This window comes from Aotus nancymaae, unplaced genomic scaffold, assembly GCF_030222135.1.
Source record: "Aotus nancymaae isolate 86718 unplaced genomic scaffold, 86718_ANA_hifiasm-v0.15.2.pri h1tg000036l, whole genome shotgun sequence".
In the NCBI taxonomy this organism is placed as follows: Eukaryota; Metazoa; Chordata; class Mammalia; order Primates; family Aotidae; genus Aotus; species Aotus nancymaae.
Window position 1 is genome coordinate 82837919 of NW_026988450.1, and position 21942 is coordinate 82859860.

At 40.8% G+C, this 21942-nt stretch overlaps 1 long non-coding RNA gene across 1 annotated transcript; it reads right to left on the reverse strand.

Annotated features, from left to right (window-relative positions):
• Positions 1-19170: 19170 nt before the first annotated feature.
• On the reverse strand, positions 19171-20889 carry LOC110569324 (uncharacterized). Its single transcript, XR_002479444.2, has 2 exons — positions 19972-20889; positions 19171-19799 (listed from the first exon to the last, which is right to left on the reverse strand). It is a non-coding gene; the product is annotated as an uncharacterized LOC110569324 (long non-coding RNA).
• Positions 20890-21942: the final 1053 nt, after the last annotated feature.

Sequence of the window (21942 nt, forward strand, 5' to 3'; positions counted from 1 at the left end):
AATGAGAAGAACTAGGATTTGGAACTGGGAGATCTGATTCTTCTACTAGTTAGCGTCATAACCTAGAGCAGGTCATAGACTCTCTCTGAGTCTTATCTTGTTAACTTTTAAAATGAGGATAAAAGCAAGTCCATGCTGGGGTGTTGGAAGGCTCAGATTCATGCATTCTATCATCTTCTGGGTACCAAATACCACACTCTACAATGAGATGCTGAGATACAGGATACAGCCTCTGCCCTTAAGGAGCTCCCAGTCTAGGACCTAGACTCTAGGAAGAGAGATAAAACAATAAACAAGGATCCAATGTAAGACACCCGAAATAAAAACAAACAAACAAAGAACCAATAAACAAGGAAACAGATCATTACAAAGCAATGCGATGGGCATGGAACAAAAAGAAAACATAGATCTGATGGGACTACAGATGGAGGGAGAGTGTAGCAGAGCCTGAGGACTCCCCACCTGTTCTAATTGAAGGTACTAGCAGTTTCTTGCCTGGGGTCTTTCTCTGGCCACTGAAGACGCTTTGTCCTGCAGGCTGGTAGTGAGGAGGAATTAATATCCTTCTAAGCAGCTGTCTGCCGATGAATGACCATGGTGTATCAATACCCAGCTTTCTCATGCCTTGGGTGAGCTAACTCCGAGGTGAGTGTCCACTCTATTTCTCAGAATCCCCTCAGCAGAACCAAGTGTCAGTTGTCTACAAGATGACCTGCTCAGTTGATCCCTTTGCTGACTTTACCCCTTCTCATTTCACCTCCCCATCCCTTTACCAATACTCTCTGGGATTCTTTCCCAAGAAACTCCTAGCACTCAAACCCTTGTCTCAGGGACACCCACTGTCAGATGGCAGCCACCCAATCCCTCCTAGGAAGAGTGAGTGAAGTAGAGTCTGTGGGAGGAGTGGCGTCTGAACTGAGCTCATGAGAGCCTGAAGCCAAACGCACCTGACCATCCTAAGTGCTAGACCTGGTAAGGAGCCAGAATTAGCATTGTCAATGAAAGGGGAATGAACGTGTGCTACCCACAGCGTGGTCCTGGAACAAATGCTGGTCCCTAAATAATAAATTCCTGGTTTAATGACAGAAAGTTTGAGTAAGCATTGATCTGCAACAGATTAGAAATTAAACAAAACAAGTGAAGCTTTGTTACAGATAGTTTGAGCACTAGTTTAGAACACCTAGTTCCCTTCTTACCCTTTTTTTTTTCTGTTGTCACATCCACAAGCAAAATAAGCAGTGCTTTGTTCCAAGTTCTTTCCAAGATAGGTCAACCTAGAGAAAAAACAAAGCATAAGGGCCGCTCACATGGAATTTAGCCTCAGGCTTCCAGAACCATGGAATGTTCTGGCTGTTGGAAGGACCTCTGGCCTCGAGCTTGCCAAAGACTCAGAGCTCATGTGCTTGTGCCTCAGCAGGCCTATGTATTACCTTGGTACGGCCAACCAACAAGCTCAAGAAGCCAACCAGTAAGACAATGTCTAGGAGACTGAGCACCGTAACATCGGAGGAAAGGGGCTATGGCATTTCATCTATCAGATCCAACTGTCAATACTACTTTAAATATGTTTCTGAGAGCAGGTAGGAAAGTCATTAAACTTGACGTGTACCCTTTCTCCCTCCCTTCTCCCTCTCCCATAACCAACAGAGCCCAAGCTCTGCAAAGGGTAGGTGCTCAAGAAAGTTCTCAAGTGAATAAATAAAACATATTATGGTTTGTGTTTTAAACTCGGAGCCCCTCCACCTATATTGACTCCTTCCCATCAGAATTCAAACATTCCCAAGTTCTCACCTCTCAGAAAACACAACCCCACTTGTCCTGCTGCCCATCTTGCCTTCACCCGTCATAGACAAGGTTCTTGAAAGAATGACCTTTTATCTTAACATCAGCTCACACCGACCTCTCAAATCCTTTCCTTTGGCTTCTGCTCCAGTATGTCTCTGAAACTGCGCCAGCCAGGGTCTCTGACAACCTTCTTGTCCTTAAACACTTCTTGGAGTCGGGATTGTACTTGTCTTCTCTGCAGTGTTGGGTTCTTACCAATACTCTTTTATTCTTTACCCTTTTCCTTGCCTCTCGTGATAGCACCATTTTCACATTTTCTTTCCACGTCCTGGACTGTCCCCCTCAGTTGGCTTTGCCAGCCTCTTTTCTGGCCGTTTATTAAATGTGGATGCTTCCCAGGACTTTTTCCCATGTCTCTGTTCTCACCATACACAGTCATCCTGGGTAACGGAGACATGTACCATAGATTCAATTACCATCTATACGCCGAGGCCTCCTAAAGCCACACCCAGTCCAGACCTTCCTTCTTAGCTCCAGACCCTACACTGTGTCTACTTGATTGTGCCATCAACACCCAAAAAGGGACACCTAAATCTAACTCAGCGTCTGCACCAGTCTTAATGCTCATGCTTCAGCCCTCATGCCTGTAGCATGGCAGTATCTTTCCACCAATCACTCAAAAAGGAAACAAGGATACATCTTCACTATTTCTCTGCCTCCCCAATCCCCTCTCCCTGAACTCCTTCAGAGTTCCCCTCCTAAACACCTCTCCATCTGCAGACTTCTCCCCAGCCCCACTCCCAAGCACTATGCCTCCTTCTGTCCTCTGGGACCACAGGAACAGCCTCCTTACTGGGCTCTCTGCTCACGTCTGCCTTGCTACCTCCAATCCAATCTCTTCTCTGCAACCAGAAAAAATTTTCTTAAAAGGGTCTTTCAAGATTGATTAATTGATTGATTGCTGTGTCAGATCATTTCTTTTTTTTTAAAAAAAAAATTAAGTTCTGGGATACATGTGCAGAATATGCAGGTTTGTTACCTAAATATATATGTGCCATAGTGGTTTGCTGAACCTATCAATCCATAAACTAGGTTTTATCAAGCTTTGTTTTTAAAGACCTGTCTTACCAAATTAAGGCTTCCCGGAACTCCGGAATCAACCAGGTGAAAGCAGCAATGCTTTGCAGACACAGCGCAGGTGCCAGCATGAAGTCCTCTTCCCCTCCTCTCTCCCATCCCAGAGAAAACTTTGGGCTCCGGGGAGCTGTTTGAAAATTGCAGTCCTTCGGGTTCAATCTGGTCACATTGATCTCCTTTTTAAAGTGCTTCAAGTCACCCATATCCTCTGATCAGATTCCTGAGCACAGTGGCAAGACTTTCCAGGACATGGCTCCCACCTCTCTCCAGACTCGCATCTGCCCAGCTCCCCGGCTCTTTGTTGCTAGGCACTCATTTCATTCCTGAGCTCATCATTCTCTCACCGCAAATCTATGCGCTCTGGATCCCTGTGCTCCTTCCTTCCCTCTCTTCCCAGAGCTAACTCCTGCTCTAGTCCTTCAGGTCTCAGCTCCAAAGCCGTATCTCAGACCTTCTGGGGCTGGGCTAGGGTATCACATCGCACGTCAGGCTCTCTGCTTCTGGCCCTGGGTGGTGATTGCAGTTGAGGAGCTAAGCTCCCCTCCAGCAAGCTCTAAGGGGAGGGCCCTCCCGCTACTGCCTCACCCAGAGGTCCAGGAGCTCGACACCCACTCAGTGCATGCCTCAAGTATACATTAGACTTGCCCATTGGCAAAGTCCCATTGGACTATCACAAATGCCTCACCCAAGTTGACATGTGTGAAGGGTGACACATAATCAAGGCTACACAAAGTGGCTGATCATGATTCAAACACATAGTGAAACCATCTCTACAATGTCCTTGCAGGTCTCATCACGATTCACTGTGAAGCCTCAGTGGTTTGGGTTAATTGCAGCAAAGGCCAATCTAAATGAAGAAAAATGGGCTGAGCATGGTGGCTCACACCTGTAATCCCAAAACTCCGGGAGGCAGAGGTGGTTGGATCACTTGAGGTCAGGAGTTCAAGACCAGGATGGCCAACATGGTGAAAACCCGTCTCTCCTAAAAATACAAAAATTAGCCCGGCCTGGTGTGCATGCCTATAATTCCAGCTACTCAGGAGGCTGAGGCAGGAGAATCACTTGAACCCAAAAGGCAGAGGTTGCAGTGAGCCGAGATCGCACCACTGCACTCCAGCCTAGGTGACAGAGCAAGACTCCATCTCAAAGAAAAAAATAAAAAATAAATAAATAAAGGAAAATGTGATTATTCTTTAAAAATATATACAGTTTATTGTCATCAGTGACATATCCAATTGCAGCAAAGTGTTTCAATCACTTTAGGGAACAGCTAAGAAGTCTTTGTAATCAGCCTGTTGGTTATTGGTAAAATCAGCCTGTTGGTAAAATGATGCTTTTCAGAGCCTCACAGAGTCCTACTCTGTGAGGGAGTTAAGGAGGGGGTTTGGAGACTGCCTTGTAGCAGAAGCATCTGTCTCCCCTCGGCCTGGGCACCTGCCTGCCCAGTCACAATGATGAGAAGAGAACCCCACTTATCCACCTCTTCCTACTTGCCAGGTGCCTAGGGAGGCAAATCTCCACTCAGGGCTGCCAGAATTAAGACTGCCTTTCCTTTCTGGGCAAAAGGGCACACAGTTTCTTATTGCAATGGGAGAGAAAATGTGCCTATCATGAGATGGTGACAAGGACAGGCCAAACAGGTTTCTTGCCCTTCTATTTGTTTTCTATTGCTACATAACACACCATTGCAAACTTAGTGACTAAAAGCAACACAAATTTATTATCTCACACTCTCCATGGGTCAGAAGTCTGGGCATGAGTTAACTGAATTTTCTAGTCAGGGTCTTACCATTTAATGGGGGTAGTTGGGCTGCATTCCCCTCTGAGGCTCAAGGTTTTCTTCTAAGCTTGCTGGTGGTTAGCAGAATTGATTTCCTTATGACCCTATGACTGAGGCCCCCATCTTCTTGCTGGCTGTTGGCTGGAAGCAACTCTCAACTTCTAGAGGCTAAGAGCTCTTTTTTTCCTTCGTTTTCTTTTTTGAGATGGAGTCTTGCTTTGTTGACCAGGCTGGAGTGCAGTGGCACAATCTCGGCTCACTGCAACCTCTGCCTCCCAGGTTCAAGGGATTCTCCTGCCGCAGCCTCCCTAGTAGCTGGGATTACAGGTGCCCACTGCCACGCCCGGCTAATTTTTGTATTTTTAGTAGAGATGGGGCTTTATCTCATTGGCCAGGCCTGTCTCCAACTCCTGACCTCAAGGGATCTGCCCACCTCAGCCTCCCAAAGTGCTGGGATTACAGGCGTGAGTCACCATACCCGGCCTGAAGGCTGAGAGTTCTTTGTCATGTTGTGCATAGGCCCCCTCACAACAAAGCAGTTTACTTTTTCAAAGTCAGTAGGAAAACATTTTGTACTTCAAATCCCTTCCTTCAGAAAGGGCTTACTCCCTTGTAAGGGATCATCTAATTTGCTCAGGATAATCTCCTTTTGATTAACCCTATGTGAACTGATTTGGCATGTCAACTATATCTGCAAAGTCCCTTCACCCCTTTACCTAATTGTGGGAATGAAATCTACCACATTTACAGCCCTGCTCACACTTGAGGGAAGGGAAGTATATGGCATGTTCGCCAGGGGTGGAGGAGCTTGGAGTTCTGCCTACCACGTTTCCCTTGCCTAACTTCTTGTAATGTGCAATGCCAAGCAGGATCCAGCTATCCTTGCACTGCTCTTGCCATCTGCTAGGTGGGATTCTGCAATGGTTAAGACAGTCCTGGACCCTAAAGCTGGTCTAGCTCGCTTGGAATGCAGAAACGTTCTGCCCTGAGTCTACAGCTGGGTGAATGTTCCAATGAGCCAGAGCGAAGTAATGGTGAAAGCTGGGTTAGGACTTTATAACTTTCTCTATGACAGAGGAAGGGAAAAGGGGTGTTAGTGAGGACATGAAATCAGACTTCTTTGCCCTATTTTTGCTAGCAAAAAGTCCATGGACTCCTCATTTTCACAGTGATGTTCAATATGGGCAAATGTGATTTCTAGGCAGAGGAGCTTTCATCGGATCATAAAAAACCACGGTTCAGGATTCTGCTTGCTGCCTTGCAAGTTTGGGATCTAAGGCCCCACTGAAGGGATTTCCTCAAAGGTTACCAATAATAGCATTACTTTATTTACTCATCTAAAACATCCTGTGAGATGAGTGTATTACTATTATTATTCCCATTTTATAAGTAAGGAAATGGAAGCTCAGAGAGTTTAAGTAACCTGCTCAGTCACACAGCTGTTTAGCATAGAAAGGTGGGGTTGGTTGCCCTCTGTCAGGCTCTGAAGCCTTTGCTGGTTACCAGTTATGAGGCCGTTTCTTACTTTTTCACATCAGCCCCTTTGCCTGTGCTCTTCCTTCTTTCTGGGACTCTGCCTAATACTTTACAAGAAATCCCCATCCAGGTTTCATTGGCCCTGAGTGTAAAACTTATTTCATTTGGAATCTACCATTCTATTGATTTCCTCTCAATTCTGCTCTTTGCAGCACATTGGAAAAGCGACCAACCAGCCAATCAATGAAAAGAACCTTCTCCTTCTGTGAGACGTTCAAATGTTTAACGACAGCTCTGTGTTCCCTCTGGGACTAAGTCTTGCTAGGTTTTCTCACCATTCCTCATATGACTTGATTTCCTGATCATCTGTAATTCTTTTTGCCCTCTGGTTAATCTCTGATTTTCTGCTGAAAACAAGATACCCTAAATTGAAGACTGCTTGTGCTATGGCTAACGCATAGAACACTGGAAAACCATCACCCACGTGATATGGATACTATGCCTGTGTTAGTGTTCCCTAAAATCACATTAGCTTTTTAAACAGTCAAATTACATTGTTGGCCCATATTTAAATTGCACTTGGCTAAAACCCTGGGCCTTTCTCCACTAAACTAACGTCAAGCCACAGCCTCTCAATACTGACCTTGTATTGCTGAACTTTTTTTAAACCTATTTTTCATTTCCTTTCTGCCCTCTTTTGGAACACATTCAAATCCTTGTAAGTCTGAGTCTGCAGTGCAATGTCTTAGTTCTTCCTTCAGTGCTGAGTCATCTGCACAGTTTATAAGTAAGTTTTCTAGCTCTTCAGCCAGATATCAATCAAGTGTTACAATGGACAAATTAAAGTATAGAGTTCTTTGAGGTTGATATGAGTTAAATAACTGAACAATTAAAAATTATTAATACTTTAATTGAACCAGCATCAATGCTTTGTGGAAATTGAGCTATGATATGTCCGAGATGTTCCCTTTATTCATGAATCTAGTAATTCCCTTAAAATGGAAATGAGATTAATGATAACTTTTCCCTAGAAAACCATGCTGATTCTTAGTCACTTCTAATGATTATAAACTATCTGCTAAAAATCATAGTCTAATGTTTTATCAGGGATTGATCCTATTATAATTTGTTCCTGAAGTATATGTTCTTTCTAAAGATCTAGATCTTTTTTTTTTTTTAGATAAGGTTTTGCTCTGTTGCCCAGGTTGGAGTGCAGTGGCATGATCACGGCTCACTGCAGCTTTGACCTCTCAGGTTCAAGTGATCCTCCCACCTCAGCCTCCCAAGTAGCTAGAACCACAGCACATGCCACCACACCCAGCTAATTATTTTTTTAAATTTTTATAGCGATGAGGTCTTACTATGCTGCCCAGGCTAGTCACAAACTCCTGGACTCACATGATCCTCCCACCTCGGCTTCCCAAAGTACTGGGATTATAGATGTGAGCCTCTAATCCCAAAGAGCTGGGTTTATAGGTGTGAGTCTTTAGAGGCAATTGGCTTCTAAAGATCTTTAGAGTGTTTGAAAATCTTGTTTAAGCATCCTTTCTGAAATATTAGATTAATAATTGGCTTATATGAATATTTTTCCTAATAGATTTTTTTCAAAAAACATTACACTATTTTTTTAATTCAAAATACTGAATCAACAAAGTCCTAACAATGTCTCTAACTACTATTATTTATAACTCACGTTTCTCCAAAATATAGCTGAGTACACATACCAAGTTTGTGAAATATATTTATAGAACTTGTAGCTGTGAAGAACAAATTTAGGTAAATCATGACCGGTAGGTCAGCTGTGATGGAATTTAGGCCACTTGTTTTTCTTTGTTCTTATTTTGAGATAATCTTTTCCTCACTTTCTTTTAATAGCACTGTAATTTTGTGTGCCTAATTCCTTTTCTATATAATGAAGGCATCATTGTCATATTACAGTCTGCATAGACCAAAGGAGATATAAATTAATCTGAAGCATCTAAGGTCTCTGGTGCTGGTGGACAGCCACCTGGGCTTTCGTCTTGATGAAGTACAAAATTAATGAAACGTGGATAACAAGAATCAAAGCTTATGCCTGATAATAAATGTGCACCATTTGTTCAGCTAGTTAGATCTGTCCATAATATCAGAAATATCTGGGGTTTTCGTAGTTTTTTAAGTATTTTTTAATTTAACATATATCACTTAGACAAGTGCATACAATTTATATGTACAGTTTAACATATGGTTGTGAAGTGAAGACCCAAGCAATCATCCCCCAGGCCAAGAAATAGAACAGTAAGAGCAACACAGAAGTCTTCTCTCTATTCCTTGCTAATGACAACCCCGTCTTCCACCCTCCAGAAGTAACCACTTCCCTTTTATAGTAATAATGTCCTTATTTTTCATTGTAGGTTTTTGCCTGAGGATGCATTCCTAAACTGTATGTATTGGTTTTACTTGGTTCTAAACTGTTTACAAATGGAACAGTATTGTATTATCCATTGAAACTTAATTTTTTTCTCAACATTTGAGATTCATCACATCGTTGCATTAAAATTGAGTTATTTATTTTCCTGCTAAATCTACTGTATGAATACACCATATAGCAGGCATTTTGTTTGTTTCTGGTTTTTGGTAATTACAAAAAAAAGCTGTTGCTTTAGACATCCTTTTACATTTATCTTAGTGAATATACATATGCAGAGCTCTAAAAAGCATGGAATATTCAACTTCACTACACAACGCGACACTGTTGTCCATGCAGGTTTACTGATTCACATTCTTATCATCAGGATTATGATTTTCTAAATCTTCACATCCTAGCCAACATGCAGTATTGTTAGTCTTTTTAATTTTTACCAATCACAGGTATGTAGTTGTCTTTCATTATGATTTTAACTTGTATTCTCCTGATTAACGCTGAGGTTGAGCACTTTTCATACGTTCTTCAGCCATTCAAATATCTCTTGTACGTGTTCAAGTCTTTGTCTATATTTTCTAAATCAAGTTTTCTGCCTTATTTATTTTTAACATTCCTTGTATATTCTGCATGCTAGCCCTTTTAACCCATTTCTTGTTTAGCCAAAAAAAAAAAAAAAAAAAAAAAAAAAGCGCAGCTTGCTGCCAGTGCTCATTTCTCAGGGCAAACGGGAAATGGGTTAAAAAATTATATTTGTTACAAATATGTCCTCCCATTCTGTGGCCTGTATTTTAACTCTTTTTGTAGCATCCTTTGAAGAACAGAAATTTTAATTTTTACTATAACCAATTTATAACTTTTCCTTTATGTTTAGTGTTTTTTCTATCTACATAAGATACCTTCTCTAAAATTATTAACATATTCTCTTATACTATCTTCAAAAGCTTAGTATTTAGCTTCTCACAGTAGATCTTAGTCTTGATCCATTCAGCTACTGCAACAATACATCTTAGACTGGGTAATTTATAAACAACAGAAATTTATTGCTCACAGTTCTGAAGGCTGGGAAGTCCAAGATCAAGTTGCCCAAAAGTTTGGTGTATGGTGAGGGCCTATTCCTCATGGACAGTGCCTTCTATGTATTCACATGGTAGAAGGGGCAAGGGAGCTCAAGCCTCTTTTTATAAGGGCATTAATACCACTCATGAGGGTGGAGCCCTCATCAATCACCTCCCAAAGGTCCCACCTTCCAACATCATCACATTGGGTATCAGGCTCCAATATATGAATTTCAGGGGGATGCTAATATTCAGATCAAATAGGTGTTTAATCCAACTGGAATTGATTTTACATATAGCCTGGGGAAAGAGTACAATCTCAATGTCTCCAATATGAACAATTTCCAGTTGCTTCATTATTATTTATTTAAATGTTGTCCTTTACCTACAGCCATTTCTGTCATAAATCAAGCCCATGTATTTGAGATCTAAGTTCTCTATTCTGTTTCATTGGTCAATTTTTATTTTATTTTATTTTTTCCATTCATTTTCTATACTCCAGAAGAACTACTTGCAGCCTGTTTTTAAAATCTTTGCATAAATACCAGATCATCTTGATAACAAAAATACTGTAATGTATCTTGATATCCAATAAAACAAACACTCCTACATTTTTCTTTTTCTTCAAAAAGCAGCTTCTCAAATTCTACAAAATAAAATTAATTGGAATTTTGATTGGGGTTGCATCAAATCTACAGATCAGTTTGGAAGAAACAAACATTTTAAAAATATTCATTTTTATAATCCATGAACATGATATAACTGTCCTTTATTTGGATATTTTTAAATATCTCTCAGTAAGTTTTCATTTTTCACCTTTAGAGGACTTCTGCATCTTTTTGTAGATGTATTCCTAAGTAATTAATACTTTTCAAATTATACTATTATTGATATCTCTTTTTAATTTCTACTTTTAACTGTGTTTTTACTGGAATAGAGAAACACAATTTTTTTGTATACTGGTATTTTTGTTATCAGTAATAGTTTAGCTGTGGTTTTTTGGATTTTTTGATGTATATATAATAGCATCTGAGAAAAATGATAGTTTTTTTCATCACAACTCTTGTGTCTTATATTTATCTGTCTTCCTTATTTCACTGGATAGACCCTCCAGTACAGTATTGACTAGAAGTGTAGACTTGCTCCTAATCTCAAAGAAAAATCCTTTTAAAAAAATAATTATTTATATATTTTAATTGGCAAATGAAAAACTATATATATATTTATAATCTAAAATGTGTTGTTTTGAAATATGTATGGGTGGGCATATTGGTGCATGCCTGTAGTCCAAGCTACTCAGGAGGCTGAGGTGAGAGGATTGCTTGAGCCTGGGATGTTGGAGTTTCAGTGAGCTGTGATTGCATCACTGCACTGGAGCCTGGATAACAGAGCGAGACCCTGTCTCAAAAAGAAACAAAAAGAAACATATATATATACACTGTGGAATGGCTAAATCAAGCTAATTAAAATATGCACCAAAGGAACATGTTTTAATATTTTATCACATGGTATAAGACTTGCTGAGAGTTTTATGTTGATACATTTTATCAAATTAAAGGAGTTCCTATTTCTAGCTGCAAAGGAAATACATATTGAATTTCACCTAATGCTTTTTCTGCATCAACCAAGATGATCATTTAATTTTCTTCTTTAGCATGTAAAAGTGGTGAATCATATTAATTCATTTTCAGTAAATATATTTTTATTCAACACTTGCTAACTACATTTTTTTCAGGTTCCAGACTTAAGCAATTAACTACAGCAGGAAAGAGCAGAACATGGGTGACTGGGATCTGAAATGTACCTACTCAAATGACCAAGAAAGGTTTTGAAACTTCCCTCCCACTGCTGAAAGGGAGCTGTAGTTGAGTTGGGATTCAAGTGGTCTGAAAACAGGTTCCCATTCTGGAAGCACTTTTCAATGGGGTCAGGGGGCTCCAAGACCAAGTACTGAGGAATCCTAATGGACAGACAACATCAAAGACAAAGGTCTTCAGCAGGATCAGAACCCTTAAAAGTGCAGGATCAGGACACCAGTTGGGATATGTGGGTTAGGGCAGGAGGACGGGAACTGGCAAGAACAAAGCAGAGACCCAGTCCAAAACTGGGACAGCAGCATGAACTTGTGACCAACATTGGAACCATAGTAAAATGTGAGTTATTAGAAAGGAACACTATCTCAGAATCTGAAAAATAGTAAAAATGACCCAGAGAGATGTAATTGGAGCTACTTAAATCTCTGATCTCACATGAGGAATGATTTTAGGAGCTGGAAGTAGGACTGTACTTGCAAAGACAGATCAAGTAGTGCCAGGTGGAGGAATGTGAAGGCAGTGGGGCCTTGAGATAGAATGGGCTGCCTGAAAAACTTCAAATCCCTAGAAAAGTAGACCTGGACATGGTTTGAACCTCAGACCTAGAAAACATAAGAGAGAAGTAGCTTGAGTTCGGTCCCATTAGCCTAACCCAACTCTTTCCAGTGGAAGCTGATTCATTCAAAGCCCAGTGCTACAGAATACCATTTCCCTCAATAAGCTATGAATTGAGAACATGTCCCTTGCACACCAGGGAATCCACCTGGCTCATGGTAGACTCAATACATGTTTGTTGAGTATGTTCTTGAACTAGCTGGAGTGTTCTGGATACATTTCTTTTTTTCTCTTTGCTTTCGAGACACATTTTGTTTTTTCTCTTTGTTCCTCAATTTCTTCCTCTACCAAAGGAGGGGGTTAGGCTAGATTAACTCTAAGATCTCCCTTAACTTTGTCTTCCTTCATTCCTAGTGCTCCACATTCTTCCAGGCCTTCATCACTGCTGACTTTTGCAGATCTCCTAGCTGCGATCCCTGCTTTCTGCCTTGCCTGTCCTACTGCTGTCTGAGCTCTCTCTAACACCTTAATCTATGTTACTTCTTTCCTGAAACCTTTCAAACACCAGCCTCTGTGGGCCAAAAACCAAACTCCTGAACCTGCCACATTAGGCCCTGCATGTGCCAACCTCTGGAGTCCACTCTTCTGTCTAGTGACTTACCTCCCATGGCACCCCTCACCTTTGAGCCACCTTGAACAACTCCAGATGTCTCTATTGACCTTTATTGTTCTATAAAATGGGCATATTTACAAGGCTGTCATTGAAAAACAAATAAGAAATGTGGAAACAAATTCTAAATGATCTATTTAGATAACTATCTATTAACATTTCAAATGTTTAGACTGATGGATCCTGAGTGTGTAAGTCAGCTTGGGCTGCTACAACAAAATACCACAGCCTGGGTGGCCTGAACAAAAGACATTTATTTCCCAGAGTTCTGGATGCTGGAAAGTCCAAGATCAAGATACTGGCAGATTTGATGTCTGGTGCGAACTCACAGCCATCTCTATGCGGTGCTCTCACGTAGCGGAGAGGGAGAGCATGCACCTGAGCCAACACACATGTCTTCCAGTGTTTCTTCTTATAATCCCACCATAAGGGCCCCATCCTCATGACATCATCTAAACCTAATTACTTCCACAAGGCCCCATCTCCAAATACCATCGCATGGGAGGTTAGGCCTTTAACAGATGAGTTTGGGGGTGGGGTAAGATATAATTCAGCCCATAATGCTAAGCAAAGGGATGACGGTTGATATAGGCTTTTGGTTGATATCGGCTCCAGTAAAACATCTATGGCATCAGGAAGTTCATGTTCAAAACAAGGTATTCTGTGTGTAAAAAGCTATCTACTTTTTCAGGAGGCTGAGGCGTGAGGATAGCCTGAGCCCAGGTGATCAAGGTTACGGTGAGCTGTGATCGCACCATTGCACTCCAGCCTGGGCTACAGAGTGAGACCCTGTCTCTAAAAAACAACACAAAATCAACCAACTGAACAACAACAACAAAAAACTATCTATTTTTGGGGCATTCAGGAGGGTGGTTGGAGTAGAGAAGAAAGTTGGGGATTGTTAGGAAATTAGCGGGGAGAGACAGGCAAAAGCCAGTTCAAGGAGGGGTCCTGTATTTACCAAAAAAAAAAAAAAGTGAATTATAACTCGTGAATGAATAAGATCATGAGAAAACAGGTTCACTGATACACTCTCATGTGACTGGCTGGTAGCTTTAAGAGCTATTTCAATTCTCCCCCCAATGATCTTACTTTTGGGAATTTATCCTAAGAAAATAATCCAAAAGATTAGTAGAGGTATGTGTCCAAAGATATTTCTTACATTACTTATGATGATAAAAACTGGAAGTAACTCATTTTGGAATACTTAAGTACTTATTAACTAAAGAGTTGCTGAATGAACCAATAAATGCTTGTTGAGTATAACGTGACAATGAAAACAGTGAAGTCCAGGTTCACAGAATGGAAAAAAATCTACGAAGTAAAATAAACAAAATATAAAATCATAGCTACATAACACTACAACTATATAAATACAGTGAAAAAACAGGCAACACTAGAAGTAAATATAGATTAAAATGACAGCACACTATTTGTTAGAGTGGCGTAATTATGTGCCACTAAGATACTATGCTTAAAAAGACACTGCCTTTTTGAAAATAAAAAAAACAAAAAAAAGACCAGTCCTGCACAAGGTAATCTGGCTGGCCTGTCAGCAGCACAGCCTCACAAAGTAGCCTTTGTTTGTCCCAGCCTGAATCAACACTTGGCTTTCAGCAGCACAAGTGAATTGATGAAATATTTGGAGTCAATACAGTGGAAAGAAGTATTTGTTTTATAATGAAGCACAGAACAATGGTAACTGGGGAAGCAGGGTGAAGGAGGAAGAGGCTTTGAACTGCTAAATGAACTACACGCTTCAGGCCAAAGCATCCATTATCGCCCACATGCAGGATGAGAAATAGAGTCCTTGTTTGTAAATAAACGAAAAGGATCCTAAACCATCAGAGGACTCCCGAGGGGAACTGTGCTTACCCTCGCTTAGAACAAATACTGAAGAGAAACAGAAGTAGGTATTTGGCAACAGTTATGACATTACTGGATTTAGAGCTCCTCTAGTAGCACGTTTCCTCAAAGCAGAGTTTTCAAATTTCAGAGCTGGATAAGGGGACTAAAGTTTAAAGGGATAGGTGATTAAGCCAAGGTCATACAGTCAGTATACAGCATGGGAATACAAACATGGGCTGCCGGTCACACAGACTGCGTGTCAAACTCCAGAGCTGCCCCTTCCGAGCTATGTCTCAATCAAGCATTCCCTCAAACAGTTATTAAGACAATGTGTGTCTCAAACAAGTCACTCGGTCTTGCCTGGCACCAATTTTCTCACCTGTAAAACAGTACGAGGCCTCTGCTGTGCTCCTCTGTGGCTGTCCACCCACCTCACCCTTCTTCAAAACACCCAGAAGAGCCATCTGTCACCAACTCTCAGCCCACGGACTCTGAATAGGCCCTGAGCCCATGAGCACATCATACTCTCAGGGACTTGGGTGCTGGGTCAGGAAGGATGTGGGATCTGATGAGAGGTGCTGAGGGGTGAGATCTGGGCAATGATGGAGGATGCAGCAAATCCTCTTCCCCACTGGATCTGAAGCTGAACAGAGGGAAAGGCTTCAGCTCCTATGACCTCCATCTTGGCCAACACACACAAAGAACAGAGCCAAGAGATGGGAGATGAAGAACGTGGGTCTCGGAGACAGCACAAGTTATTCCTGAAGCCAGCCTTACCTTTCCGGTTGTTGAGCCAGTACATTCCTTTTTTTCTGTTGGTGTTTGTTTTCCCTAAGCTAGTTTGAGGGTTTTTTTCTTTCATTTTTTCTTTCAATAGCTTTTGGAGTATAAGTGGTTTTTGGTCACATGGATGAGTTACATAGTGGTGAATTCTAGGATTTTACTGAGTTCTTTTTTGCTTAAGATAGTTATATTTCCAGGTGGGTGTGGTGGCTCATGCTTGTAATCCCAGCACTCTGGGAGGCTGAGGGAGGGCAGATCACCTGAGGTCAGGAGTTCGAGACCACCTGGCCAACATGGTGAAACCCTGTCTCTATAAAAAATACAAAATTTAGCTGGGTGTGGTGGCACATGGACATAATCCGAGCTACTTGGGAGGCTAAGGCAGAAGAATCACTTGATCCCGGGAGGCAGAGGTTGTGGTGAGCTAAGATCATGCCACTGCACTCCTGCCTGGCTGACAGAGCAAGAGCAAGACTCCATCTCAAAAAAAAAAAAAAAAAAAGTTGTATTTCCTTTCACGTGCAACCAAAAGTCTCTGAGCATACCCTCCCTCATAGACAGAGAATGCAGGTACAAGTGCCAAGCCTGGCACCTGGCACATGGTAGTTGTTCAACAAATGCTGACTTCACTTTCTTCTCTGTCTTTCTCACTAGGATTCCATCTCTTTTTTTCTTCACTTCTTCTTTCTTCACCAAGTTTCCTCCTTCCTTTAGGGCTCTGACCCTACAAGTCCTCTTTTCCTGGAAGCACAAAAAGCAGCAGCTCCCTCCTTGGAAAACTCTGCCAGCTAAGACTCTGGCATAAGCCTCAGTGAGCTCTGCTCTTGACCCCAACATCCCCATTGCACACTTCTTTGAAATCAGATCCCATTAATCAGAACTCCTCACACTCACACAATATTTTATCATGGGCACCTGCTGACTGGTTTTTCTCAAGCTCAAATCATTGTACTTTATCCTTTCCATTCAACAAATATCCATTGACCCCCTACTATGTGCCAAGCACTGCACAAGGCACTGAGGATGGAACTATGAATGATACTGGCACAACCAAGACCTTCAAAGGGCTGCGGGTATGAAGGGAAGGAAGACAGAGCAAGCATCTGTGATACATGCATCCAGAGTTATGACAGTGGAAGAATGAGGCTTATGGAAGCACATAGTAGGGGAGCTTAGCCCAATGAGGATTTTCTGTGTAATAAATCAGTAAGTCACAACAATAAGCACTTATTTTTCTCATTTGTCAGCCCATGATCTTCTGCAGATCTCCACTTAGGTCGCAGGTTGGCTAAACTTGCTTCAAGTTTCATATTAGGGCCAGATGCCTTCCACATGTCTTCACATTTTCTCTAAACCAGCAGGTATTCTGTGTGTGTGTGTGTGTGTGTGCATGTGTGCATGTGTGTGCATGTGTGTGCGTGTGCGCATGTGTGTGCTTTCCATAGGACCACAAGAGGCCAAGCCAAAACTTCTCAAATGCGTTTAAGGCCTTTGCTTGTGGCCCATCTTATAACATGCCATTGGCCAAAGTAAGTCATTAGCTAAGGCTAACACCAAGTAGGTTGAGACATACACTACAACTTCTCTCACTGCAGCAAAGACACGAATCAGAAGGGTGGTAAATAACTGGAACAATATCCAATCTGCCACACCATTCCTGGTCTCTCTACAAACCCCTCTTAGTTGTCACCCATTTCTTCGCACCTCTTTAAAACAAAATCTCTGTGACAGAATTATTTATATCCACAGTGTCGTTCATTCAGCACGCTCTAAGCAATCTTTCTTTCCCAACCTCCAACCGAAACCATCCTTGTCAAGGTTGCCAATGGCTTCTATCTTGCCGATGGTCAAATCTCACCTTAGCCTACCTTTCAGGAGAATCTGACACAGTTGATCTCTTTATCCCTTTTTGGAGGCTTTCTTTGCTTGGCTTTCAGATACCATCATCTCCTGATTTTCCTGATTCCATTGGCCTCTTCTCAGTATTGTCTGCTATTTTCTTTTTCTTTTTCTGACCTCTAAATATTGAAGTGCTTTGGGATTTGGTCTTTGGATCTCTTTCCATCTGTATCTTCACTCACAACATGTAAACATGGGTTACGTTCAAATTTATATCTTCAGATTCATCCTCTTCCATGCAACTGAGAAGTGTATCCAATTGCTTACCTGACATCTTGATTCTTGGATGTCTAATAACCTTTTTGAACCTAACATGTCTAAAACAGAATACTTGCTCCCCTACTCATATCTCTTCACCCTTGAAAAACCTGCTGTTTCCCAGTCCTCCTCTGGCAAATGGCAGCATAACTTAGCCAATTGGGTAAATAGATAATGAATCACCCATTGCTCAGGCCAACACAGATCCTGAATGCAGCTGCTCTTCAGCGCTTCCACCACTATCTCCCCTGTCTAAGCCACCACCATCTCTTTACATAGACTACAGCAACAGCCTCTTAACCAGTCTCCCTGTTACCACCTTTGGTCCCCGACAATCTCATGAGTCGTCTTTAAAAAATGTAAATCAGACTGAAAAGTCTTCTGCATTAGAAAGAAGAAATGTGAAGAAAGAAGAAATGAGATAGAAATAAAAAGTATATCATCATAAAGTAAACAAATAACAAAAGTGTATCAGATATAATGATGTCAGTTATCTGTTCAAAATTCTGAATGGTTTTCTATTTACCAACAACTGTAAGGCCTTAACATGATCTACTCATCTCACTGGATTCACCTCCTGTTACACTTAGTCTCTTTCACTCTGTTCCCTACAATGTTTTTCTTAGAATAAGACAAGTTTATTACTACCTCGGGACTTTTTTCTTGTTTCCTCTCATAATCCTTCTTCCTCCAGACTTTCGAATGGCTTGCTCCCTCGTTTACTTTAGGTCTCAGCTCAAATCTTACCTTCTTAAAAATATACACTTGACTTTCCTAACTAAAAATCCAGCCTTCTTCATCTCTACTTCCTTACATGCCTTATTATCTACAGCATTCATTGATTGCTTGATTGACATATTTATTTATTCATCCATTTGAATATAAGTTTGCTAGAATGCAGGCTCCTCAAGTACAGAAATTTTTATATACTCACTATTATATCCTTGTGCCTAGAGCAGTGCCTGGCCCATAGACGTTGCCTCCCTAAATATTTGTTCAATAAATGCATAAATGCATGCATGAATGATCTTTGCCACAACCATATACGTCAGGTATTATCCCTGTTGTACGACTGAGAAGTGACTTGGGAATATCCAGCAGCTTGTCTAAGCTCTATAGCTAGATGATGGTCCTGTCTTTCCAGAATCTAAAAAGTCTATCTGATTCTATTAAACCACACCTGGCCTACGAGTTAGAAAATCAAGCTTCCTATCCTGGCCATTTAGAAAATTTTCTGTGTAAACATGGACAAACTAGAAAACTTGCATTTTCTAAGCCTTGTTATACTGATCATGTAAGTGATAGCAAGGGGTTTTCTAAAATCTCCAAGGCCCTTGCCAGCTTCATTATTTACATAAATATAAAATAATTCACACGAGATAATCATTGTTATAATATTTGAATTCTGCCTTGGGGCAAAGAATGCCTGAGAAAATAATGAAGATGTACAGCCCAGTGGTCTCACATTTACCCAGCAGAGTCCCCGTCAATCTTTCTTTTCCTTGCCAGGTAGTTTCTGTATTTGCTAAGTAGCTGCTGCCCTTGTCCTTGCTGGTTCTCTCTTCCTGGGTAAAACATTTAGCTCCTCTAGGCTTCAAATCTTTGTTTTGAAGGTTAAGTGGGATAATATGCATCAGACAGAAATTAAATTGCTTGTGGCTCTGTAAGTGTTATAATAAATCCTACCAATAAACAGATAAATTGGCTTGAATGGTTTTAAGTTTAATGATTGCTGTATGTAGCTCCTATCCTGGAAATATTGCTTAACTATGCAAATACAGTAAATATAAGTTCCATGTGGTTTTTCTGGAAAATAAATTAGATAAACATGTAAACTTTCACAGATTCATTAAGAGACAATGGAATACAAGCTTGAATGTGGCTCATTGACACAATAAATCCCTTCCCTCCACAAGCCACCATTCAAATACATCTGATGTGCGTCTTTTAATTTGAATATCCTTGAATAAGTCTATTGTTTTGCATGCATTTAAAAGTACAGTATTGTACTATACATCTAACTCTGCTTTTACTTTTTATCACCAGGCACTATGCTTATCAGTGGATATTTCAAGTTGGAGGCCTTACTGTTGCTTCAAGTGCTACGTGGTATTGCAGCATCCATCCGCAGTGTCCATCTATACTTGATCGCATATCTATGCACCTCGTCAGGGGAAGCATGGGAACCCTCAGGGGCTGCTAGGAGGAAGGCAAGCTGGCCCGGCCATTCTGGAGAAGAACCTGGCAGTATACTTGGTGACACTCCCGTCGCACAGCCTGTGATTTGGGTATGCGTCATGGTGAAATCTTCATTAACTTTTAGGAAATCCAGGAGCTGGAGATGGAAATCAATGTGTTAGAACTAGGTAGAATGTATATAGCTCACATGGGCCAACTCTTAAATTTTCAGGAATTTGGCGAGCTGGTTTTTATATCCCATTATTATTTAAAATTGAATTATATAAGCTTACAACTAAATAACATATATTTTTAAAAGTAATAAGTACTTAAGGCACACTTCTCCTTAGTGCTTTCACTCGACTGAACCATCATCTTGGCTCCTGAGGTCACGGAGGCTGCTGCATCTCCCTAGTGGAAATCCCACGTAGTGGTGTGCTGCTGCTGCCCATCTCTCCCGATTCTGTGTGCGGGGATGTCCCGCTGGCAGCTTGAAAGAGGCCATGGTGGAAATAATTGCACTATGGAAATTAGCAAACCCTATTTTGGCTAACCCTGAGAGCTAATTGTTAAACATTTACTAGTTCACTGGAGACTGGTATTACTCCGCTTTACAAATGAGAAAAATGCGGCTCAGATGGCTTATAAAACTTGCCAAGAACCACACAACTTGTGACTGGTGCAAATTGGATTCAGACCCAAGCCTGTCTCAGACCTTGTACTTTACTTTGACGAAAATTAGAAGTGAATTATAACGTTTAGACTATAAAATTCCCAATACTTTACCACCATCATTGCACTTATGTTTTTGTTTAAAAAAAAATCTATTGGCTGCCTGCGCCTGAGTACGGTATGAAATCAAGAAGCGGCACAGTTTTTAGAAACATCTGCTTACTGATTGAGCTTCATTAACTCCTCGTGTGAGAGCCCTGTCCTGAACCACAGGTGCTATTGCTTACAGTGCGTAAGAAAAATAAATGAGTTCAGCTTCCAGGTTAGTGCTGTGAGGTTACATAAACTAATCATTAAACATGACAGCTAAGATATTTTAGCTACTGTTTAACTTCAAAAGATTTGTTAATAAATAATGCTGTTTGCACACTGAGGCCTTGACCCTGTCTCTACCTGAGTCACAAACCTTTGTGTTTATATAGAAGTTACACTATTTCCTACATTTGACTTGAAATTTAGTCACATTTTCTTCTCATTCTCAGTTATCTACTTTCTTACTCATTCATTCATTCAATTAGTCATCAATAAACATTTAAAGTGATGAACACAACTTGAGACCAAAAGAGTTGGGCAAATTCTTTCCCATGTGACTGAATGAAAATATTTCATGAATTGAATGCTCTCTAAAATGTGAATAAGAGGCAAACGTTACTTTATATCATGTTATCAGTTCTCAGCCTCCAGGATGACTAAATGGTCAGATGCAAAGGTGAACTGAAATGAGCAACTAATTGGACTTTGTGGGCCAACATTTTTTTAATAAGTATTTTTAATAAGGAAAATTTCGAATGTTTACAAAAGTAGAGAAAACAGTGCAAAAAATCTCCATGCACCTATCGCCAAGCTTCAGCCATCATTAACTCATGGCCCATCATCTGTCATGCCCATCTTGTTTCATGCATATCTCCATCCAAAGCTGTCTGCCTTTCCAATCCCAGCAATGCCAGGGCATTTCACTAATTCAATTTATTATTTACATATATACCCTAAGTGCATACATTCATCTACTGTATTCTACACACTGGGTTTCACAAGAGCAAGTAGACATTTGTGGTGCTGCACAACTACTTTTATAGAACTTGTCACCATACATTTATAAATTAAACCATTTAATATACCAACAATGCCTTGAGGTAGAATACTACCACTTTAAAGATGAAGGAACTGAAACACAGAGGTTAAGCAACTTGCCCACCATCACACATTGAGTTAAGCAGCAGAACTGAGATTCGAACCCAGACAATCTGGTTCCAGAGACTATGCCTTTAGCCATGACACCATAACGTTCACATAGGAATTTACATACACAACTGAACACTCAACTGCTTATCCAGAGCTTCTGCATTAGAATGGTTCCTGCCCCATTACCCTGGATCAATGAATGGATACTTTCCTTAAAACACTATTCAGATGGCTCTCCTCATCCCCAAGCAATGTCATAAGTTACTCCAGAGCATATTCTATCTATAATTTTGAAATGTCAGGTTTCATTTCATTCATGATATCAAAACTTTGGAATTTGCTGAGATGAAACAGCTCAGTATTTGATCAGTTTTTATAAATATTCA